This window comes from Ascaphus truei, chromosome 1, assembly GCF_040206685.1.
Source record: "Ascaphus truei isolate aAscTru1 chromosome 1, aAscTru1.hap1, whole genome shotgun sequence".
NCBI lineage: Eukaryota > Metazoa > Chordata > Amphibia > Anura > Ascaphidae > Ascaphus > Ascaphus truei.
The window spans coordinates 121,864,276-121,884,344 of NC_134483.1; the positions used below are offsets into that span (position 1 = coordinate 121,864,276).

The 20,069-nt window shown below is 38.6% G+C and overlaps 1 protein-coding gene and 1 long non-coding RNA gene across 3 annotated transcripts in view; one reads left to right on the plus strand and one right to left on the minus strand.

Annotated features, from left to right (window-relative positions):
• CPLX1 (complexin 1) overlaps window positions 1-20,069 on the minus strand; it is a 344,241-nt gene that overhangs the window by 240,447 nt on the left and 83,725 nt on the right. The gene's annotated exons all lie outside the window — the stretch shown is intronic.
• Window positions 11,522-18,385, plus strand: LOC142491568 (uncharacterized). 2 transcript variants are annotated; one of them, XR_012800431.1, is made up of 3 exons: window positions 11,522-11,983; window positions 17,089-17,192; window positions 18,281-18,385. It is a non-coding gene; the product is annotated as an uncharacterized LOC142491568 (long non-coding RNA). The 2 variants fall into 2 exon arrangements; XR_012800430.1 differs by having other exon boundaries at window positions 11,522-11,827.

Sequence of the window (20,069 nt, forward strand, 5' to 3'; positions counted from 1 at the left end):
CCTTGATTCCTGCTCCAAAAAATTGATGGAATTGATCATTCAGCAAAAATTAAAAGAAAAATCTATACTAATGGCTGATATTAAAATCCTTCAAACTAAATTGCAACCTTTTAGCAAAAGAGAGCAATTTATCAAGAACGATAAAACACTTTCATCCAATATTGATATAGCGGAAAACATTATCAGTGAAAAGAAACAACTTAAATATGAAAGAGATCGTATAGATTATACCAAAAATCAGATTTATTGCTGGCAAAAACCAGTAGTTGTCAGAGAGATCATGGGTTCCAGTACACCTAGGGGCAGGAATCAAAAACCAAAGAGAGGGACAGGCAATGCCCCCAACAAATCCATCCTCAAGAATAAACGTATTGAAACCTCTAGTTTTGAGTCTGATTATTCGGACCCAGAACCGAGATTTCATTCCGTTTCTTTTGACAAATCTAGGGAACAATCTAGGGATCGTGATGCTAATTATTATGAGAGCAAGGCCACACCATCTTGTTCAACATCCAAGGCTAGCAGATCCTCTGGGCAACCCTCCTCGGCTTTTTTAGACATGGGTACAAAAAGCCGGGGGGAACACGCAGATCAAAGAGGAAACGAAGGGGGAAGAGGCAGAACGAAACGGAAGAAATACGATTAGGTGTACCCAACAATGTTATCAACATTTCCGGTGCCGAGTTAACATTCACACAATTATCCCTCCTCAATAAAAGCCTTGGGTTTGCCCCCAGTCAAAATTTCAAACTTTTTGAAACGATTATAGACTTACAAAAGTTCACACGAAAGTTGACTCTAAAAAAGATGTTCTCTGTAAAAAATAGTCTGGATAATACACACAGACCAGAGGAATCAATTGACCCCAATAGTTCTTCGAATGTTGGGGATCCGCCACCAATGAACTTTTATGAGAATTGTGTATTGTCGGACATGGACTCCCTATTGGAATTGCAAGGTGAACCCTTAATGACACACACTCAACCCTTTTTCGGTAATGAAGACTCGGGTTACCGCCCGAAGTCTCTATTTTGCCCCAATTCCAATAGGGGTTCTTCAATCGCCACATTTGAACATCTAGTTGAACGTGATTTGCGTATATTATCTAATGGGTTCTCTTGCTCCAATGTCACTAAAGGGAACTTAACCTACACTGAAATTAAAGAAATTGAATGCATTAAGAAAGAGCATGATTTAGTTATCAAGAGTGCCGACAAAGGGGGTGCTCTAGTTATAATGTCTAAAAACCAATACTTCAGTGAAGCAATGAGACAATTGAAAGATGGTATCACGTACAGACCTCTAAAGAGCAATCCTACACCTCTGTATCATCATGAATTGATGGAGTTGTTACATATGGGTCGAATCCTTAATGTTATTAGTAAAAAAGAATTTGATTTTCTTTCCTGTCCACATCCCGTGATTCCGATATTTCACCATCTCCCAAAGATCCATAAATCACTGGTCGACCCTCCTGGCCGTCCTATAGTGGCTAGCATTGGATCTTTGGGAGATGGGTTATCGCGGTATGTGGACAGGTTTTTGCAACCCCTTGTTTTTGAATTGCCATCGTTCATCAGGGACACCACGGATTTCATTGCCAGCATGCAGGACATCACTTGGCACAAGGAATACAGGTGGGTCACCATGGATGTGACCTCCCTGTATTCCATTATTGAGCACCAGCACGGCCTTGCTGCCATTAAGCACTTTTTGGATTTATCTACTCTATCTATAACTCACTGCACCTTTTTACTGGAATAGATTTCATTTTTACTCACGCACAATTATTTCCTATTTGATTCACATTTTTATTTACAGACACTAGGCACCGCTATGGGCACGAGTTTTGCACCATCATATGCTAATTTATTTATGGGTTTTTGGGAATCACAATTTATTTATCACAGTCACAATTTATTTCGTCAAAATATCGTTTACTTTGGGCGATACATTGATGACCTGATTTTCATTTGGAAGGGAGATGAACATTCACTTCTTTCTTTTATTGATCACCTTAGTACAAACAATTACAACCTTAAATTCACGTATCAACACAACATCAATCACATTCATTTTCTTGATTTACTCCTGTATGTTGGCAATGATATGTCCATCCAAACAGACATATACAGAAAAGAAAACTCTAGAAATACACTTCTTAAGGCTCAGAGTTGCCACCCACGATCTTTGATCAAAAACATTCCAGGGGCCCAATTTTTGAGGTTAAAGCGAATTTGCTCTGATCACGAGGTTTTTCTATTGAGGGCTAGAGAAATGTCCGATAGATTAATTGAAAGGGGTTATTCCATTCAGGACATCACTGCTGCATTTGACAGGGCTGATTCTGTAGACAGAAGTACATTAATACAAAAGAGAGCAAGGAATTGCAAAATCAAAACTGCGAAGAATAAATTAAAAAATGTGAACAATCCAATGTTTATAAGCACATTTAATAGTCAGTCACAACAGATTTGTAACATCATTGCCAAACATTGGCACACGTTATCACTTGATAATGATATTTGTGACATTGTAAAAAATGGCCTTAAATTTGCTTATCGCAAAGCCAAAACATTATCCTTTCACTTGTCTCCCAGTATGGTTCGATTTGATTCCAATGCTACCAATGTCAAAAGTATACCAAAAGGTTTTTTTAAGTGCGGTCATTGCTCCATGTGCAAATATGCAGCACAGACAAGATACATTGTATACAATGAAGATCGTAATAAATATTACATCCAAATGTTTCTCAATTGCAATATTACCCATGTTATATATGCTCTAGAATGTGCCTGTGGTCTTAAATATGTGGGGCGCACTATCAGACCCCTTAAAACCAGGATTGCAGAGCATGTCCGATTGATTAGAAAAAGAGATCTGAATCATCCGGTATCCAGACATTTTTCTACATGTTCTGCTGGCAATCTTAATCATTTCACATTTAGGGCCATAGAACATATACCATGTCACCCTAGAGGTGGTAACAGGGAAAATGCACTCAACAGAAGAGAGATGTATTGGATATACACTCTCAGAACTCTCCATCCCCACGGTATGAACGTGGATTGGGAGTTAAAACACTTCCTCATGGGTTAACTAGATGGGGAGTTTTGGGAGTGTGTGTCTATATGCACCTCATGCATTTTTTCTACGCATTTTTTCTACATGTTATAGTATAATGCACAATTGGATACATAAATCTATATATCTCTCCATGTGTTACAAATATTGCATAGTTGCATTTATCTTTATATTGGGCACTTTTTGTACCCACGTTATGCATTCATTTTCACGGATATTATGTTATTCTCCACAGAGTTATAATGACTCAATCATTCTTTGAAACTTTATTCATTTTTATATTCCATGTGGTATATATTTTTATATCATAGATGCTGCAATTCACTGTTTGTGATTTTAACCTATATGTAACTTTGTATTGTTTATTTGACATTTTTTAATCATGTTGTTGTTCTATCATACACACTGTTGTCTGTATAGGGTTTTCCCAATACCAATTACACGATCCACTGATTGCAACTGCCTGTTGACAATTACATGTTGACCAATCAGGACAAGAATCTGTGTATATATTTGACCTCTGTGTGAGAGACCATTACTCTTTGATAAAGTTCCACACAGGAACGAAACGCGTCAGAGTGTCTCTGTGATGCGCAGCATTCTAGTTTAATAAAGCTGTTTTTAAACATTTATGTTTCCGGTTGAATTCCTGCTGCAGTGACCATCTACACACCACGAACTATCCTAAACCAATTACAATACAATCCAAATAAATTATACAATTCCCTATTAAATTCCTAAAGCCAAACCATTGCCAAAATAATTCTAATTGAAAGTAACCACCATCATTCAAATCTAACTACCAGAAATAAGCCATTAAAAATAACATGTAACTAAATAAAAATTACATTACACACACCAATGTATAAATAAAGATGCTAAATACATTAGAAAGACATGAGATACATAAACATTAGCAAAACAATCATTTATTATCCCTGTATCTATATCCATATAGAAATATATAACATACCGGGGTAATAAAAGAGCATAATAAACAATGCATTTACATCCCAAAATCACATACAATACACCCATTCAGTGTCCCTGAAAGTATGTATATCCATAGGGACATAGATCAATTCAGGGGGATTAAATGGAACTAAAAAAAAAATACACATGAATAAAAAATCAAAAAAACCTGTAAAAGTTAAAATAATAAACTTATCTTTTGTTTACTTACCATTAGATGCCCACTCACCGAAATCCAGGGGAACCGGAAGCTCTCGGACCAAATCCAAAGGTAACCATAAAATAAAAAAACATTACAATCCACGTCTGTGTCTTCTTTCTTCTATTTGTAATCCTTTTCGTCAGTCTTGGGGTCTTATTTGGGGTCTTCTCCGTCTTCTGTGTCTTCTTCCATCTTCTTACGCCACGCCCTTCTTCTCTTCTTAGGAGGGGAGGTCTTCCCTCCTCGGCATCTGGCTTCAAAATGAGACGACATAGGCTTTTATAGGCCTATGACGTCACATGTTCATCAAATGGTTCCCACGGCCCTAATTGGGCCGTGAAAACCATGTGATTTGGAGGGGAATTTTTTTTTGATGACGCCATTTAAAGGCAATGACGCCAGCAAATCAGAATGGCTGAGGTTCAATTGCCTTTTTAGATGACGTCATCAAAACAAAGATGCCGGCGACACATGGTACGGTAGCCAATCAGAGCGTGGGAACGTAATCCCAACTCTGATTGGCTGAAGCAAAGTCTCTGTCACATGGTCTACCAGAGCCAATCACAGTTGGGATTTCTTTCCCACGCTCTGATTGGCTACCGTACCATGTGTCGCCGGCCATCTTTGTTTTGATGACGTCATCTTAAAGGCAATTGAAGCTCAGCCATTCTGATTGGCTGGCGTCATTGCCTTTAAATGACGTCATCAAAAAAAAAATCCCCCCCAAATCACATGGTTTTCACGGCCCAGTCAGGGCCGTGGGAACCATTTGATGAAAATGTGACGTCATAAGCCTATAAAAGCCTATGTCGTCTCATTTTGAAGCCAGACGCCGAGGAGGGAAGACCTCCCCTCCTAAGAAGAGAAGAAGGGCGTGGCGTAAGAAGATGGAAGAAGACGGAAGAAGACGGAGAAGACCCCAAAGAAGACCCCAAGACTGACGAAAAGGATTACAAATAGAAGAAAGAAGACACAGATATGGATTGTAATGGTTTTTTATTTTATGGTTTCTTTTCGATTTGGTCCGATAGCTTCCGGTTCCCCTGGATTTCGGTGAGTGGGCATCTAATGGTAAGTAAACAAAAGAAAAGTTTATTATTTTAACTTTTGCAGGTTTTTTTGATTTTTTTATTCATGTGTATTTTTTTTAGTTCAATTTAATGCCCCTGAATTGATCTATGTCCCTATGGATATACATACATTCAGGGACACTGAATGGGTGTATTGTATGTGATTTTGGGATGTAAATGCATTGTTTATTATGCTCTTTTTTTGCCCCTGTATGTTATATATGTATATATGTTATATATGTTATATATCTATATGTGTATGGATATGGATATACATACAGGGATAATAAATGATTGTTTTGCTAATGTTTATGTATCTCATGTCTTTCTAATGTATTTAGCAGCTTTATTTATACATTGGTGTGTGTAATGTAAATTTTATTTAGTTACATGTTATTTTTAATGGCCTATTTCTGGTAGTTAGATTTGAATGATGGTGGTTAGTTTCAATTAGAATTATTTTGGCAATGGTTTGGCTTTAGGAATTTAATAGGGAATTGTATAATTGATTTGGATTTTATTGTAATTGGCTTAGGAAATTGATTGATTGATGGTAAATTTATTTATGTTGCTTGCTTTCTATTTGATTTTGTGGATGGCATTGGTGGTTAGGGGACATTATTCATAGTGTATTTTTTTTTAATTGATTTTGCATAATGTTACATGATGCAGATTAATTGCATCATGTACACACTCAATGCAATTGTGTGACATTTGATATACATTTATTTAGCTGCTGGTTTAATTGTAAGATGCAATGTGGTGATTTTCAGATTAAGATTTCATGTTTTTATTTATGCATGTTTTATGTGTTTCATAATGGGCAAATAATCTATTATCCATATCTGGATAATAGTTATTTTGCACATTACTGTATTGTATGTGTTAGGGGGTGGGGGGGATGTGTGTTGTATATTGCTATGTTTATTGGGGGCAATTGTCCCCAATAAACATGCTATTGTGCCTTAACCCCTTCATTGCCTTAGCAGATAGCCGGTAAAGTAATGAAGCTGCTTTAATGTATTTTTATTAATAGTGTGCGGGAGCAGGGGGTCCCCTGAGCTGAACCGCATTGATTTCTGCCTCAGGGACGCCCTGCTTCTCGAGTTACAATCCCCAGTTTGGGGCATCGGTGCCAGTGTCGCCGCCATGTTTATAGCGTCCACGTTGCGTATGGGACGCTCTAAAAATGGCGGCGACACTGGCACCGATGCCCCATACCTTGCCCTGTAACTCGGGAAGCAGGGGGTCTCTGAGGCAGAAATCAATGCGGTTCAGCTCAGGGGATCCCCTGCTCCCTCGCACTATTATTAAAATGTACATTAATGCAGCTTCATTACCATAGCGGATAGCCGCTAAGGTAAGTAATTATTGTTTATTGATATGTGTGTTTTGACAGTAGTGTAGATGTGTAGGGGGTCTTCGGAGCTTAACCGCATTGGTTTCAGCCTCTGGGACCCCCTACTTCAGGAGATACAGGCCCCTTTATGGGGTGCCGGTATCCCCTGCAGAATTTAAATGTACCGGTTTGTGACGCGGAAGCTTTCAAAGTGCAGGGGATACCGGCACCCCATAACGGGGCCTGTATCTCCTGAAGTAGGGGATCCCCGGACCTGAAACCAATGCGGTTCAGCTCCGGAGAACCCCTGCTCATGTACACTATTATTAAAATGTATTTGTTTTGTGTATGATCGCCTGTAACAGCCTTGCATGGAGATGCTAAATCTCCATGCAAATGTTACAGGCGGCTTATTTTTTATCAGCTAGCGTACGTAAAGTTTAAGAACGCTAGCAGGGGGAAAAAGCTTGCACGTACGATAAGCCAGTTTTTGGCCCGTCCGAGAGAAAATGGACTCAAGGCCTTAGTGAATCGCGTCTCCGGCTTCACTTTGTATCGGACGTGATTTTTAATTTCAACCAGACGGAAAAGCACGGAGCTTAGTGCATAGCCCCCTATATCCTTATCACTACTTAGTGAATAGCAGTTTCTGCCAAAAATTGCAATTTCGGGCATTTTTTGGCTTATTGTACTTTTTTTTTGGCAGAGTGTTATAGTACTATAAAAAGCTGTTTCAGTGCAATATTTCTCTGTTATCGGGGCTTTGTATATAGCAACACAGGCAGTATCACACTATAAGGGTATTTATAGTGCTACTGTATTAGCCACTTATCGAAGTTTAGTGGAATACGCCCCACAATCTGAATATGAAAATTAAAGTAGAGTTTGAGAATGAAGCAGAATTGTAGTATGACCTCAAATTGAAGCAGAGCTAAGAGCTGAAATTGGACTGGAGCAGGAAGGTAGCAGGGGGAAAAAACAATGTTTATCTGTGAGGCAGAAAACAACACATCCGCCAAGGCAAAAAGAGTTACTGTTGAACTTTCTGGTTTCACCTAACGAGAGAGATTGACAAGTTCAAAAACTAGGCAAAATGTGTGCAAATTTTAACCAAGCACATTGGAAAACATTCTCACAAAAATTCTGCAAACATTCTTAAGCATATTTCAAAATATTCTCACATCTCCACGCCTAATCAACCGAAATGAATCTGATATCACACGCAATAATTGGGACTATTTATCAAAATCTCTCGATTGCAAACCTAGGGCAAGAAATGCTGCACATTTTTAAGGAAAAAACATTTCCATTCAAACTAATAGTACTGTATTTGTTGATAAATCTGGTACATTGTTTTTGCATTAGTGTTGTAGCTAAGAAACTTTGATAAGTAATCCCAAATGAACCATAGGCATCTGTCTAATGTGGTGGGGGAACTACAGGATTTTAGACAGCCATCTAAAGTACTGCAAATATTTTACATTCTTAATTCTTTTGACATCTGTCTCTGCATTGAAATTAACCAATAAAAAATATAACTTGGCAAATGTAGTAACTTTTCCATAGATTGCATAACGGTGTACAGTATGTATCACTGTATAGGCAACTTACTCTACTTGGTTTACCGTAGCATATAGACTATTTTTTTAACCAATACCAAAGGTTGTTAGAGGTACACATGCATACAGTACATTGTTAAGAATATAGAAATAACAGAAAATATGGTTACAGATAAATATATTTGAATGTAACAAAATTTGGAATGAAAAAAGCAAGAAAGATTATATTTATTTATAAAATTTTACAGCACATAGAAGAATGATAAAGTGCAAATTTTATGTGCGCTAAGCAGCCAAAGAACATTCATTATTGTTTGGAAGGGTCAACAGTACTGAGCTAAAGGGGTTTTTTGTCTATATATCTGGCGTTACTTATGAGATGGGAAACTAGAATGATGGTAGCTTCATACTAACACCTTATCACAGACAAAAGCGTGAAGCTATCTACGCTAAATGAAAATGCTCATATAGATGGATGAATAAATTCTTGTAAATCCTCTCCATGGACCTAGACTAAAGATTCCAATACATAAAAAAACATTTCATAAGGATCTGTATGGTGAGAATAATGGAGATAAAAAAATAATGATATAAAGGCACATACACAACATAAATTAATGTATTATATTAAAAGGTATTTTTTTTCATTTATTTTTTATTATTACGTGAGTATTTGCTTATGTGCAGTTATGCCCTGAGGAACAATAGTATGATATACATGGAAAGAGGACATTATTTATTTAACTGGCTTTCCAGTTAGATGGTTACTTATTTTAAGACCATTTATTTGTGTACTAAGTATTATTTGTATAGAAGTGCCCAAATATATTAGGCAAACATTTTGAAAATATAATATAGATTTCAGTGATGGTGGTATGCGCAAAAGCTTTTGTGCATTACAGGGTGATTTTCTAAGCTTTATATTCTGTATTGTATCCCAGGTACTTAGAAGACAAAGCAGTAACGGGAGCAAATTATGCATAGGTAAGACATCTATGCAAGGTCCTATATAATAGGCAGGTGCATCACACATAAGGGGTTTGCTAGAGCAATTAAGACCATTTCCATATTTCATGGAATGAAAATGTTATGGAATATAAAATGATATAATATTGTTAAATGTATACTGTTGGTGTCTGACTTTAAAAAGCATCAATCACCTATATTTAAAGCTGTAATATGTTTCTGCCATGGTTTCTTTTTTGGTCCTAGGATGGACTACACTTTATACAATAGATAACGGATAGATATTTACTGTACAGGCAGTCTAATGTATCAAGTTTCACCTTAAGTAGTTATGGGGAAAGCAAAATAAATGCTAGTGTTGCTTTTCTATCATGAACATACAATTCAATTAATGATTCCATTAATATATAATGGCAGATACTTATCTTCCATTTATAATAGTAGAGGAAACTACATTATGTCTGGATTATGTGGGTGTTCTAATATCATACAGATGTAGCAGGTGTAATTGCAGCTTTGCACAATCCATGTGCAAAATAGCACAATGATGTTAATTACAACTCTATCTGTTTAAATGGAGGCATTAAAACTTGCGCTATATTGTGCGTTAACAGGAGTCAAAAAGCCTGCTACATCTGTTCTTCATTAACTCAGAATTTTCTATAAAAGCTGTGTAATGCAGCAGGCAAAAGCTCTATAGATCCCTGTTAAAAATACATAAGGCTGCGGCCATAGTGCTTGCGACCAAAATCTATCAGGCTAGCCATAGTGCGGCGACCACACGAGAAAGGAAGCACGACAGAATTTTGAAGAGACAAATAATTTCGTTGTTTCGCACGATGGCCGTGTCACGTGAGTGGTTCAGGCAATGAGGGAGAACAAGTCTGGTGACGTCACGGCCCATCACCTCCACATCAGAGGCCACGGATCGCTCGGGTGACAGGCACGCGTCTCCTTGTGCTCCGTCGCACGAGTGCCTGCACTATAATTGCGGCCTAAGATTCTAAATGTATGCTCTTTTACATGCTATTATGCAGAATTACAGTCTAACTGCTGTATGGCATGTAACAATGGGGTGAATAACTGGAGAGAAAAAGATACACTGATGGATTTCTTCCTGGTCTTTTCTGGATCTTAAGAAGAGAAGGTATAATTAGTCTTAATGATTAGTCATGCCCCAAGTTACCTCTTTTAATGCACATACTGTACTATACTTTATCTTGCTTTTCCTACTGTAGAACACAGTTTCTTTTTCTCCTACTATCCATATTATTCTGTATACATTTCAATCTTTTAACATTTCCTCTCTATTTATTTTGTAAACCAATATACAACTGCTTTTCTAAGATAGAAAAGGCATTATAAATTTGCTAACATACACCGTTTTCTCTGTCGTTCTACTGTTAAAATGCTTGTTAAAACTGTGAGAACACTTGCTCTCATTCTCTCCTGTCTTCTCCATAACCTTCTAATTTCTGGCCTTCCTGTCTCTCACCTTTCTTCACTCCAATCTATCCTAAATGCTACTGTCAGAATAATTACACGCACTACTTCTCTCCTCTGAAGTAAGTCAGTCTCCTAACTTCCTATTAAGTCTATGTTACTTACAAAACTCTCCTGTTTTTCAATGCTATACAGCAGGGGAGCACAATCTTTTTCCCCTGCGCCCCCCTGCCAGCAAAGTTTGCGCATCCCTGCTATACAGTACACTCCTCTGCCCCAATGTACTGTATATGCAAGCCCTAATTTCTTTCTATATCCATGGTTACCCCTTGTGTTCTGCTCAAGGATGTCTTCTCTATACTCTTTTTGTAACTAAAGCACTCCACTACCTAAAACCTTTATCATTTACTGTACTGCCTTGCATCCCTGGAGTGCCCTTTCCCTCAATATCCAAACATCATTATATAATTAGATGCATATGTAGCCAGGTCCCCTACCTTCGGGTCTGTGGGGTGGGGGGATTGCTTCAGATCTGCTCGGGTGCCGCCAGCGCTGTGGGCGGACCCGACATAGGTGCAGGGAGTGCTCGAGCTGTCAGGGGCAGGGCTGTATGGCAGCAGGGTTACTGGAGCTCCGTGGAGCACCCGACAGCAGGGGCCGCCATTTAGTTTGTCTTCGCGCATGTGCCATAGCAGTCTTGAGTATGCGCAGTATGGCCGCGAGCGGCGGCCATCTCAGAGCAGGCTCTGCAGAGGAGATCAAGGGACTACAAGTCCCAGCAGCCTCAGGGACTGCAATACCATGTGGACATGAGAGCCAATAGGGCTCAAGGAGCCACAGATGAAGGATAGAATGTTGCTGGCAGTTCGACAGTTGCTGACAGTTGGAGCAGGGACACCAAGGGAGAAGATAGTGTCTGGGTTTCAATGGCTCAGAGATTAAGCCAGATTACCCCTTAGGCCCAAGATAGGCCCAAAGTCCCTTCCCGGTTGTGGTTACTGTAGGGAAGGCCCCCAGATTGGGATGCTTCCCCGTAGTCACTACGCTAGTGCTTATAGTGGTATTGAGTATCACCGTCGGACGGACGCTACTTGGTGTGTGTAGCCTGCGATCGTGGACCAGACCACAGGCACAATATAGACATTAAGGGACACCCTCCAACTGGAGCTCCCTCAAGAGGTGGACGCAGCAGGTAGAGAGAAAGGATTCGGTAAACTGCGTTGTGGGATCACTGTGTGGTTCTGCGGTTCCATGATCTCCATACACCATGGTCTTGACAGAGATCATGAAGGTACCCACGTGTACCAACAGCCAAACACAGGGTGTAGCACTACTCCACATACTTTGGGTGAGCTTGGCTCTGTGGACACTAGGTGGTTAGGTGCCCAGGGCACCTCAGTACTTTGGGGAATCTCACCAGGGCATGTATATGGTGTGGGTACTGGATATGAGACGGTATTGTTATTTTGTTATAGATATATGTGTTAGTAAAGATAAGTAGTCATACCAGTGTGTAGGTATCTTTATTCATTACTGAATATGTCCTGTAGAGGGGTTATCCTGCAGTGCTAGGATCCCTCTCAGGTGGAGGCGCTGTAAACTGATAGAACATGATCATTCCAGGCTCCCAGTGGCGGAGGATTAGGCCTCCTGTATGCCAGACAGGTATTCAGCATGCATAGTTCCCTTAGTCACAGAGAAAGGGGGCTACACATACAAAAAAAAGTGGGGCTATCTCGCTATTGCACCCGCGGGTATGCAATAACATCTTCTACATCGGTACCCTCTGTCTCCACCTTAAGGGCTATCACAATTTTTTTTTAAATCTCTCAATAGCTAAAAAATACTTACCCCTTTCATATGCACTTATCATACTGTCATACTGTCCCTGTATGTTCTCCATAGACACCCATTACTACAGCTTGTAAGTTCTTTGGGGCAGGGACTATTACTATATTACTGCTGTAAAATGCTATGTACATGGCACTATACAAATAAAGATATACATACAAGGTAAATCATTTGTTCAGTATCCTGCATATGCAGAGATCATACTGTACCTCTTCATTCAGTGCACATGTACTGTAGAAACACATCTACTGGTTACCCATCAATAAAACCTATGCATACAACTTTAGATTAAAGCTTACATTACTTCACTAGGGTCCCCTTTTTTTTCTTCACACAGAAGCAGTGTGGAACAATGGAAAACTAAATCACAGTCCCATAAATATGTTGTAGGTGCATTGGGTCTACAAAAAGGAATAATGGTAAAAACATATAAAACACATTTTTTGTGGTAATATTCCCCTAAAATTTGTTATCGTTTTTATCTAATGTAAAAATAAACTCCTAGTCTAAATATGTTTGTTTCTTTTGCAATGTATGTTTTAATTTTGTTGTTACGTGTAAATAAATAAGCTATACTCATGGGTTACTCCTCTGCTATATAGTATATAGGTTATCTTTGAAATATAGCACAACAACAAATCTGGGGCTAGTTCAAGAAATCATGCTATTTTCATTTTACACTTAATTATCACCAAACTAAGAAGATTTGTAGATGTGCTGTCCATAATACTCCTTTTATCACCTCACTGAGAAATGTAGCCATGCATTATCTAATGTGTTAGTTACTCCATCTGTTTTTTTACTGTTATTTTGTGAGAGACAGTAACAAGTGATGTTACATCTTTACAATAATATTGCTCAAAATCTGACGATACAAAATTCATTAAAACAATATTATAAAACACCAATTGTTTTCAAATAAACAAAACAACTAATATCTATTTTCCAATGATGGCTGTTTTCTGTTTAGAGTTGTAATAGAATTGCTTATTATCTCTTTATTATATAACGTAATTAAAATTTGACATTTTAGACAAATAATACTCAATACTTCAAATACCAGATGCAGTGAATTTGAAAGTACAGTATCAACCCTTCTGATTGGATTTTGTTTACTAACCTGACTTAAAGTTCAGCATATTTTGTGACATCTACAGGAAATGAAAATGGCCTTTGATAAAGCCATCCTGGTGAGCAGAGATTTGTGAGCGTTACTAAAGAATGTTCAAGAATACAGTAGACTCTTTGTAGATTTTCAGGATCAAAATGCATACTTCTCATTTCCTATTCAAATATTGGCAAAAAATTTTCACAACCTTTTTGAGAAAGTTGGTGACAAAGTGAAGATGGTATCTACTGTAAGTAAATAAAAATATCACTTGTGAGCACATTCACATCACACAGATCTGCAACCATACTTTTCACCATTATCTCCTAACATACAATGTTTCCATTGTAGCTAGGGATTTTGGGAAATTACATTCTTCTTATCGATTTTAACATGTACTCCTATAAACATAAGCCTGCCGCATTACACAACTTTTCAGCAATGCCTGGGTTAAAGAAGTGCATAGCCACTAAACCTACTCATAGACAGATGTGTCGACCTTTGGGTCTCATCAGTATGAGGATAGTTATACTGGCTTTGCAATTGTGCTGTACAGTGGAGGGATTTCGTGACTTTTTTATCCATTATAACTTATTTAGTGTGTCTAAGTAAGATATTCATAGTTGACTATTGTGTCCAAGTACATAAACTTCTGACATTTTTGCTAGCCATGGATATCCAAAATTCACCACGTTCAGAAACTTGTTGGAAGATTTTGCCTATCTCTATTGCGACCCAATGAATAAGGCTAATGCTGTGATATGCTAGATGGCGTTACCCAGACAAACTGTTGCTAATTTGTTGTGCACTGGCTTTCAAAGAAGAATATAGATTATCTTAAAGGTACAGTTCTGCTCTGGGAACTACCAGTTGAGAAACAAAAATATACACATTCATTCTAATTTATAGAATCTGAAAATATGTTACATTTTCTACTCAATGATAGTCCTGAGTTTTCTGACTGGTTTTAAACTTTCATTCACCTCTGGCATATTTGGCATTACCTCAGCAATGTACTGGTCACAAATGTTATACATAGAACAGTAAAGGCACAACTTAGGCAAAATTAGGAAATATATAGTTACATATTTATTTGGAAACTCAATATTTTGATCCTGATGATCTATGTAGAAGATTTCCCCATACAGTATATTAATATAGAACTATATATTTTTTTAAATATTGGATCTGTGCCTTTGCTGAACTATGATTACATTGACCTCTGAGTAAGTTGTCGATTTTGCTGTACAATTTTTTTTCATACTATTTTGATTACTAATTTGACTGTGCCTTATTGACTACCACATTTTATCATCCTAATGTATTCTTTTAAGGACCAAGGAAGAAAAGGGGCAGTGTTGGAGAGGGTACTTTACATATGGAAGGAGAACTAACGGAAAAGTAGAAACATGTATACAACCCAATTTCACTTCACTGTATACAAGCAACAATTATAAGCAGGGCCTTATAATAGATAACTACAGACCTAGCCACCATATTGCACCCGGCACTATATTTACCACAGGTCTTTTGACCCAACTATTGACACATGCAAAATCTCACCGTGTTAATGGCTGTACTTATGCTTTTGTGGGACATAACCATTTATCATGGCCCTTTATTAATGTTACTTTAAAAATTAACATTTTCTATTTTGTCACTGTGACTGTGCAAATCTGCTTCAACCATAAGCTGGGTTGTTTTTAAGAGCCTACAACTATGATGGAAGCACTGTATCAAGGAATTTGATGCATTTGTTCAATGTAAGAATGTGTATTGGTTGAGGTGAATTTGAAACGAAGACCTCCCGAATTTGATTTTTTTGCATTATTATTACTTTTGTAAGATATATTTTTTAAAACTTAGAGTTACATACCTATATAACAGACAGGGTTGAAAAAATACATATTTAAATCAAGTTCAACCTATTCTAAATTTAGACAACAGATACTTTATCCTATATTTGTATTTACAGTATATTGATCCAGAGAAGGGCAAACAAAAAACCCCAGTGAAAGATCATCCAATGATCTTTCATAAGGGATCAACATCCCTCCATGTATGCTGTACTTATTTGGTGTATTCCTGTATACCTTTCCATTCTAAAACGATGTCCAACCTTTTTTTGTAGCTATCTATTGTATCTGCCATCACTGTCGCCTTAAAAAATGAATTCCACATTTTTACTCCCTTACTGTAAATAAACCTTTCCTTTGTTGCTGGTGAAATCTTCTTTCTTCCAACATTAAGGTATGACCCCATGTCGTTTGTACTGTCCTTTGAATGGATAGTTCTGTTGAAAGCTCCTTGTATTGTCCCTGAATATATTTGTATACAGTTATCATATCCCCTCTTAGACACCTCTTTTCTAATGTAAACAAATCTAATTTAGCTAGCCTCTCCTCATAAATCAGATTTTCCATCCCTTATTATTAATTTGGTGGCTCTTCTCTGCACTTTTTCTAGTTCCATCTTAGTGCTCAAAACTGTACTCTGTATTCAAGAGGTGGTCTTACTAATGCTTTATAGAGAAGCATAATTATGTTTACTTCCCTTCCATCCATTCTCCATTTAATGCAAGATAAGATCTTGTTTGCCTTTGCAGCTACTGCATGATATTGGTCACTATTACTAAGCCTGCTATCTACAAGCACTCCTACAGTAAATCCTTCTCCATCAAGGATTCTCCAAATTTTTCACCATTTAATTTTAAACCGTCTATTGATTCCTGTTTCTCAAATGCATAACCTTACATTTAGCTGTATTCAACCTCATCAGCTATTTACCTGCCCAAGTTTCCAGTCTATCCAAGTCATTCTGGAGCAAAATTATATCCTGCTCTGATTCTACTACCTTACACAATTTAGTGTCATTAGCAAAGTTGGAGACTTTATGCCAACCTCAAGGTCATTAATAAACAAGCAAAAAGCAAGGGTACCAGTACCGATCCTTGAGGTACTCCATTCACAAAATTAGCCCAATCTGAAAAAGTTCCATTTATGACAAAGCTCTGTTTATCCTTCAACCAGTTTTCAATCAAAGAGCAAATATTTTTAATGAGCCAAATTTGCATTATTTTGTACACTAATCTCGTGTGGAACCATATCAAAAGCCTAAATCTAAGTAAACTGCATCAACTGCTTTACCCTTGTCTAAATTCATACTTACCTCCTCAAAGAAACTAATAGGTTAACTTGGCATGACCGATCCATCATAAATCCATGCTGACTAATATTTGTGCTCTCCATTAGGTATTCCTGAATACTATCCCATACTAAACCTTCAATTACCTACCCTACATCTGTTTTACACCAATCTTGTGGTACGGAACCTGTGGAAATGGAGCCCTATTAAAGATAATGGTTTGGCTATTACTGAATTTAGCTCCGTTAGAACCCTTGGGTGCATGCCATCGGGGTCAGGTGCCTTGTTTAATTACATTTTATTAAGCCACCTATTCACGTCCTCAGTTAACCAATTGTTTGTTAATATAGAGATTGCAGCTTCCTCTGGCGGCACTATTATTGCAACAGCGTGAGAGAGAGGACAGTGTGGGAAGAGGCAGTAGCTGGGGAGGGCCCTGCATTGGCAACCAGAGGTAAGTGATAATTGTATTTAGGTGGGATAGTTGAAATTGCATCTGGGAAGGAGGTAGTGGTAATTGCATCTTGGGGTAGTTTTAATTGTATCGGGGGGTAGTGGTGTTTTTATCTAGGGTGTGTGTGCAATGGTGTCTGTATCTGGTGCGGTGTAGTTGTGTCTGTATTTCAGGGGGGATTTTTTATTGGGGGGGGGTTGTGTGGTCAGTGCGGGAGGGGGAATTGTATGGGTATTGAGGGGAATTGTTTCTGTGTGTGTGTGTGTGTGTGTGTGTGTGTGTGTGTGTGTCATGGGGAGGAGAAAATTAGTGTGAGGAGGTGGGGATTGAGTGAAGGTGTAATTGAGTCATAGTGACAGGGGGAGGAGAGAGAGGGAGAGGAAAAGTGTCGAAGAGTGAGAGACAGAGGGGGAGAGAGAGGCCGGTATGAAAGGGGAGGGATCTTAAGGCCACTGACATGGGGGAGGGTGGGAGAATGTCATGTCCTGGGTCCCATTAAATCTGTCAGCCACCCTGAGTATACACTAGTATACACAGCACTTCCCTTCTGGTTCTAACTCCACACTTAATACAAAGAGCAATTGAAATCAAACAGTAATTCAATCACACAGATCAGGGCACACATCCATTTTATTATTTGTGGCATTTCCATATCTTGATTAAGGGGGTCCACTTTAGTCAGTTATTGCGAATTAGAACAGGAAACAATGATGAAAGGTTCACAATAAGCTGCAAGATTGTATTTTGCATGGAAATACTCATACAGAGATGTCTCCTCCTCAAGCATGCGAAACTTGAGATTTCCAGAAGAGAGTCTATTGTGGTTATATCTCTCATCTCTGCTTATGTCTTGACAAAAAATATTTTTGCTCATCAGGACTCCAGGCTGTCTGGAAGGTCTGTGACTCTTCACATATTCTTGATTCCTGCCCCTCTTGACAGTAGTTTAATTACAGTACAGTACAATAGCAGTAGTCACTTATCCTTCCTTAGAAAAATTCCACAGACAGAAAACTAACATAATATTTAATATCTTTCCCAATTCCCACTGTAAATCATCATACTGAAAATTGTATATTATCTTTCAGTCGCTGAACAACTGTCACACCCGAAGAAGCACCCTGTGAGGTTCGAAAGCTTGTACACTTAATTTTAGTTGGCCCAATAAACTACATATTTCTTTCTTTTCCGCATATTTCATGAAAATAATATAATGGAAATAGTTGCCTACAGTATTAGTAGTAGATTAAGTATTTTCTACGTCCAGTATATAAGGAAGAAGGTATACTCTCTATGACCCTTATTCATTAAAATGCAATACTGTTGATTGCAGTTCAATCATGGGAAACCAATCATTGATTTAAATGCCAGTTTTCCAGTGAGTTTGCTGCAGTCAGCAGTATTGTGGCTTAATGAGTAAGGCCCTTTATCTCTTTTTAACGCCTGCCCTCCATATAAAATTATCTTCAATCTTCAATGCATGGTGCTGACAAAAGCATGTGCATTTTTACAGATGTAGCAGGCTTTAGTATTCCCAAATCAACCGTATGCTACCAAAACGGAAGAGCTGCAGCAGGAGAAATCTGCACTGTAAAAGGTACAGTAGCTGTGGTCTTCAGTAAGACAGCAGGTCCATGTAGGAATTATTGAGAAACATGAAGTCATATATAAAAACGTTAATATAAGGAAAAGATTTAAGGATCTTATCATTAGTAGTTAATTTGCATTTTTGAAATTAAGCTTTTACTTGATGTTCCAAAACAGTAACAATTTGAGGGTATAAAATGTGTGTGAATACCTTGAAAAGTGCAATAGACACTGGTTTAATGTTACCATGTTTCTAAATGAAACGTAAACAAGTGTTATACTTTTAATACTGTATTATACAGATGTTTCTACAATCAGTCACTAATGCACCAAAACATGTCAATGTTACATAGTTACATAGTTACATAGTTACATAGTAGATGAGGTTGAAAAAAGACATAGGTCCATCAAGTTCAACCTATGCTAAATTTAGACAACAGATCTGTGTTAGATCTGTGTGAATATGGAACAGGGGGTCCTTCTGGGGTAAACTGCTCTATTTAGCTCCAGGGACCCACCAATTCTCAAGTTACTTACTCATGGTGTCTACGCCATTACAGCGGAAACGAAATGGCTCTTCAAATCACACAGTCCATGCAAGCCAATAGCCATTGTGGCTTCCTATTGGATGGCAATTTAAATCCATGCAGAGAACTTAAAACATATCTTGGGAATCAGGGGGTCCCCGGAGATAAAAATAGGAAAGTTCAGCACCGGATGAACCCTGATTTAAAACATGTTAAATATTATATTTATAATTATTTTGATACAGAGATTGGCAAAGGTTTAACTGGGTTTTTTGAAGTGAAACTTCTTTCGTGGCACCTAGTCCTGATAGAACAAAACTGGATAGATGGGGGGCGAAATGTGAAACGGAAGTGTCGTCACGTAATGGACTCCGCTCCGCTCACACGTCCCCTGTCATATGCGGCGGCGGCGATAGCCACCGGCGCCGCTCCTAATCGCCGCTCTTAATCGCCGCTCCTAATCGCCGCCGCACCCCCACACACCCGGTTGCTGAAATATGAGGCGGTGATAGCCGCCGCCGCTCCTAACGGCCCGCCTAACTGTTCCACGACCGCTGCCATGCCGCTCATGCGCAGTTGTGATGGCGCCGCTGACGGACGCCACACATGCGCAGAAGCGGCTGGTAGCGGCGTCATTCCACCCACACGCTCCTTCAGCCCTCCACTGACGCGGGCGTTTGTGGGGCACAGGGGCTCGGTCACTCATGCCTGTGCTGGGCGCATGTACCCCGTGGGGGGGGGGCGTGTATGTGTGCAGAATTTG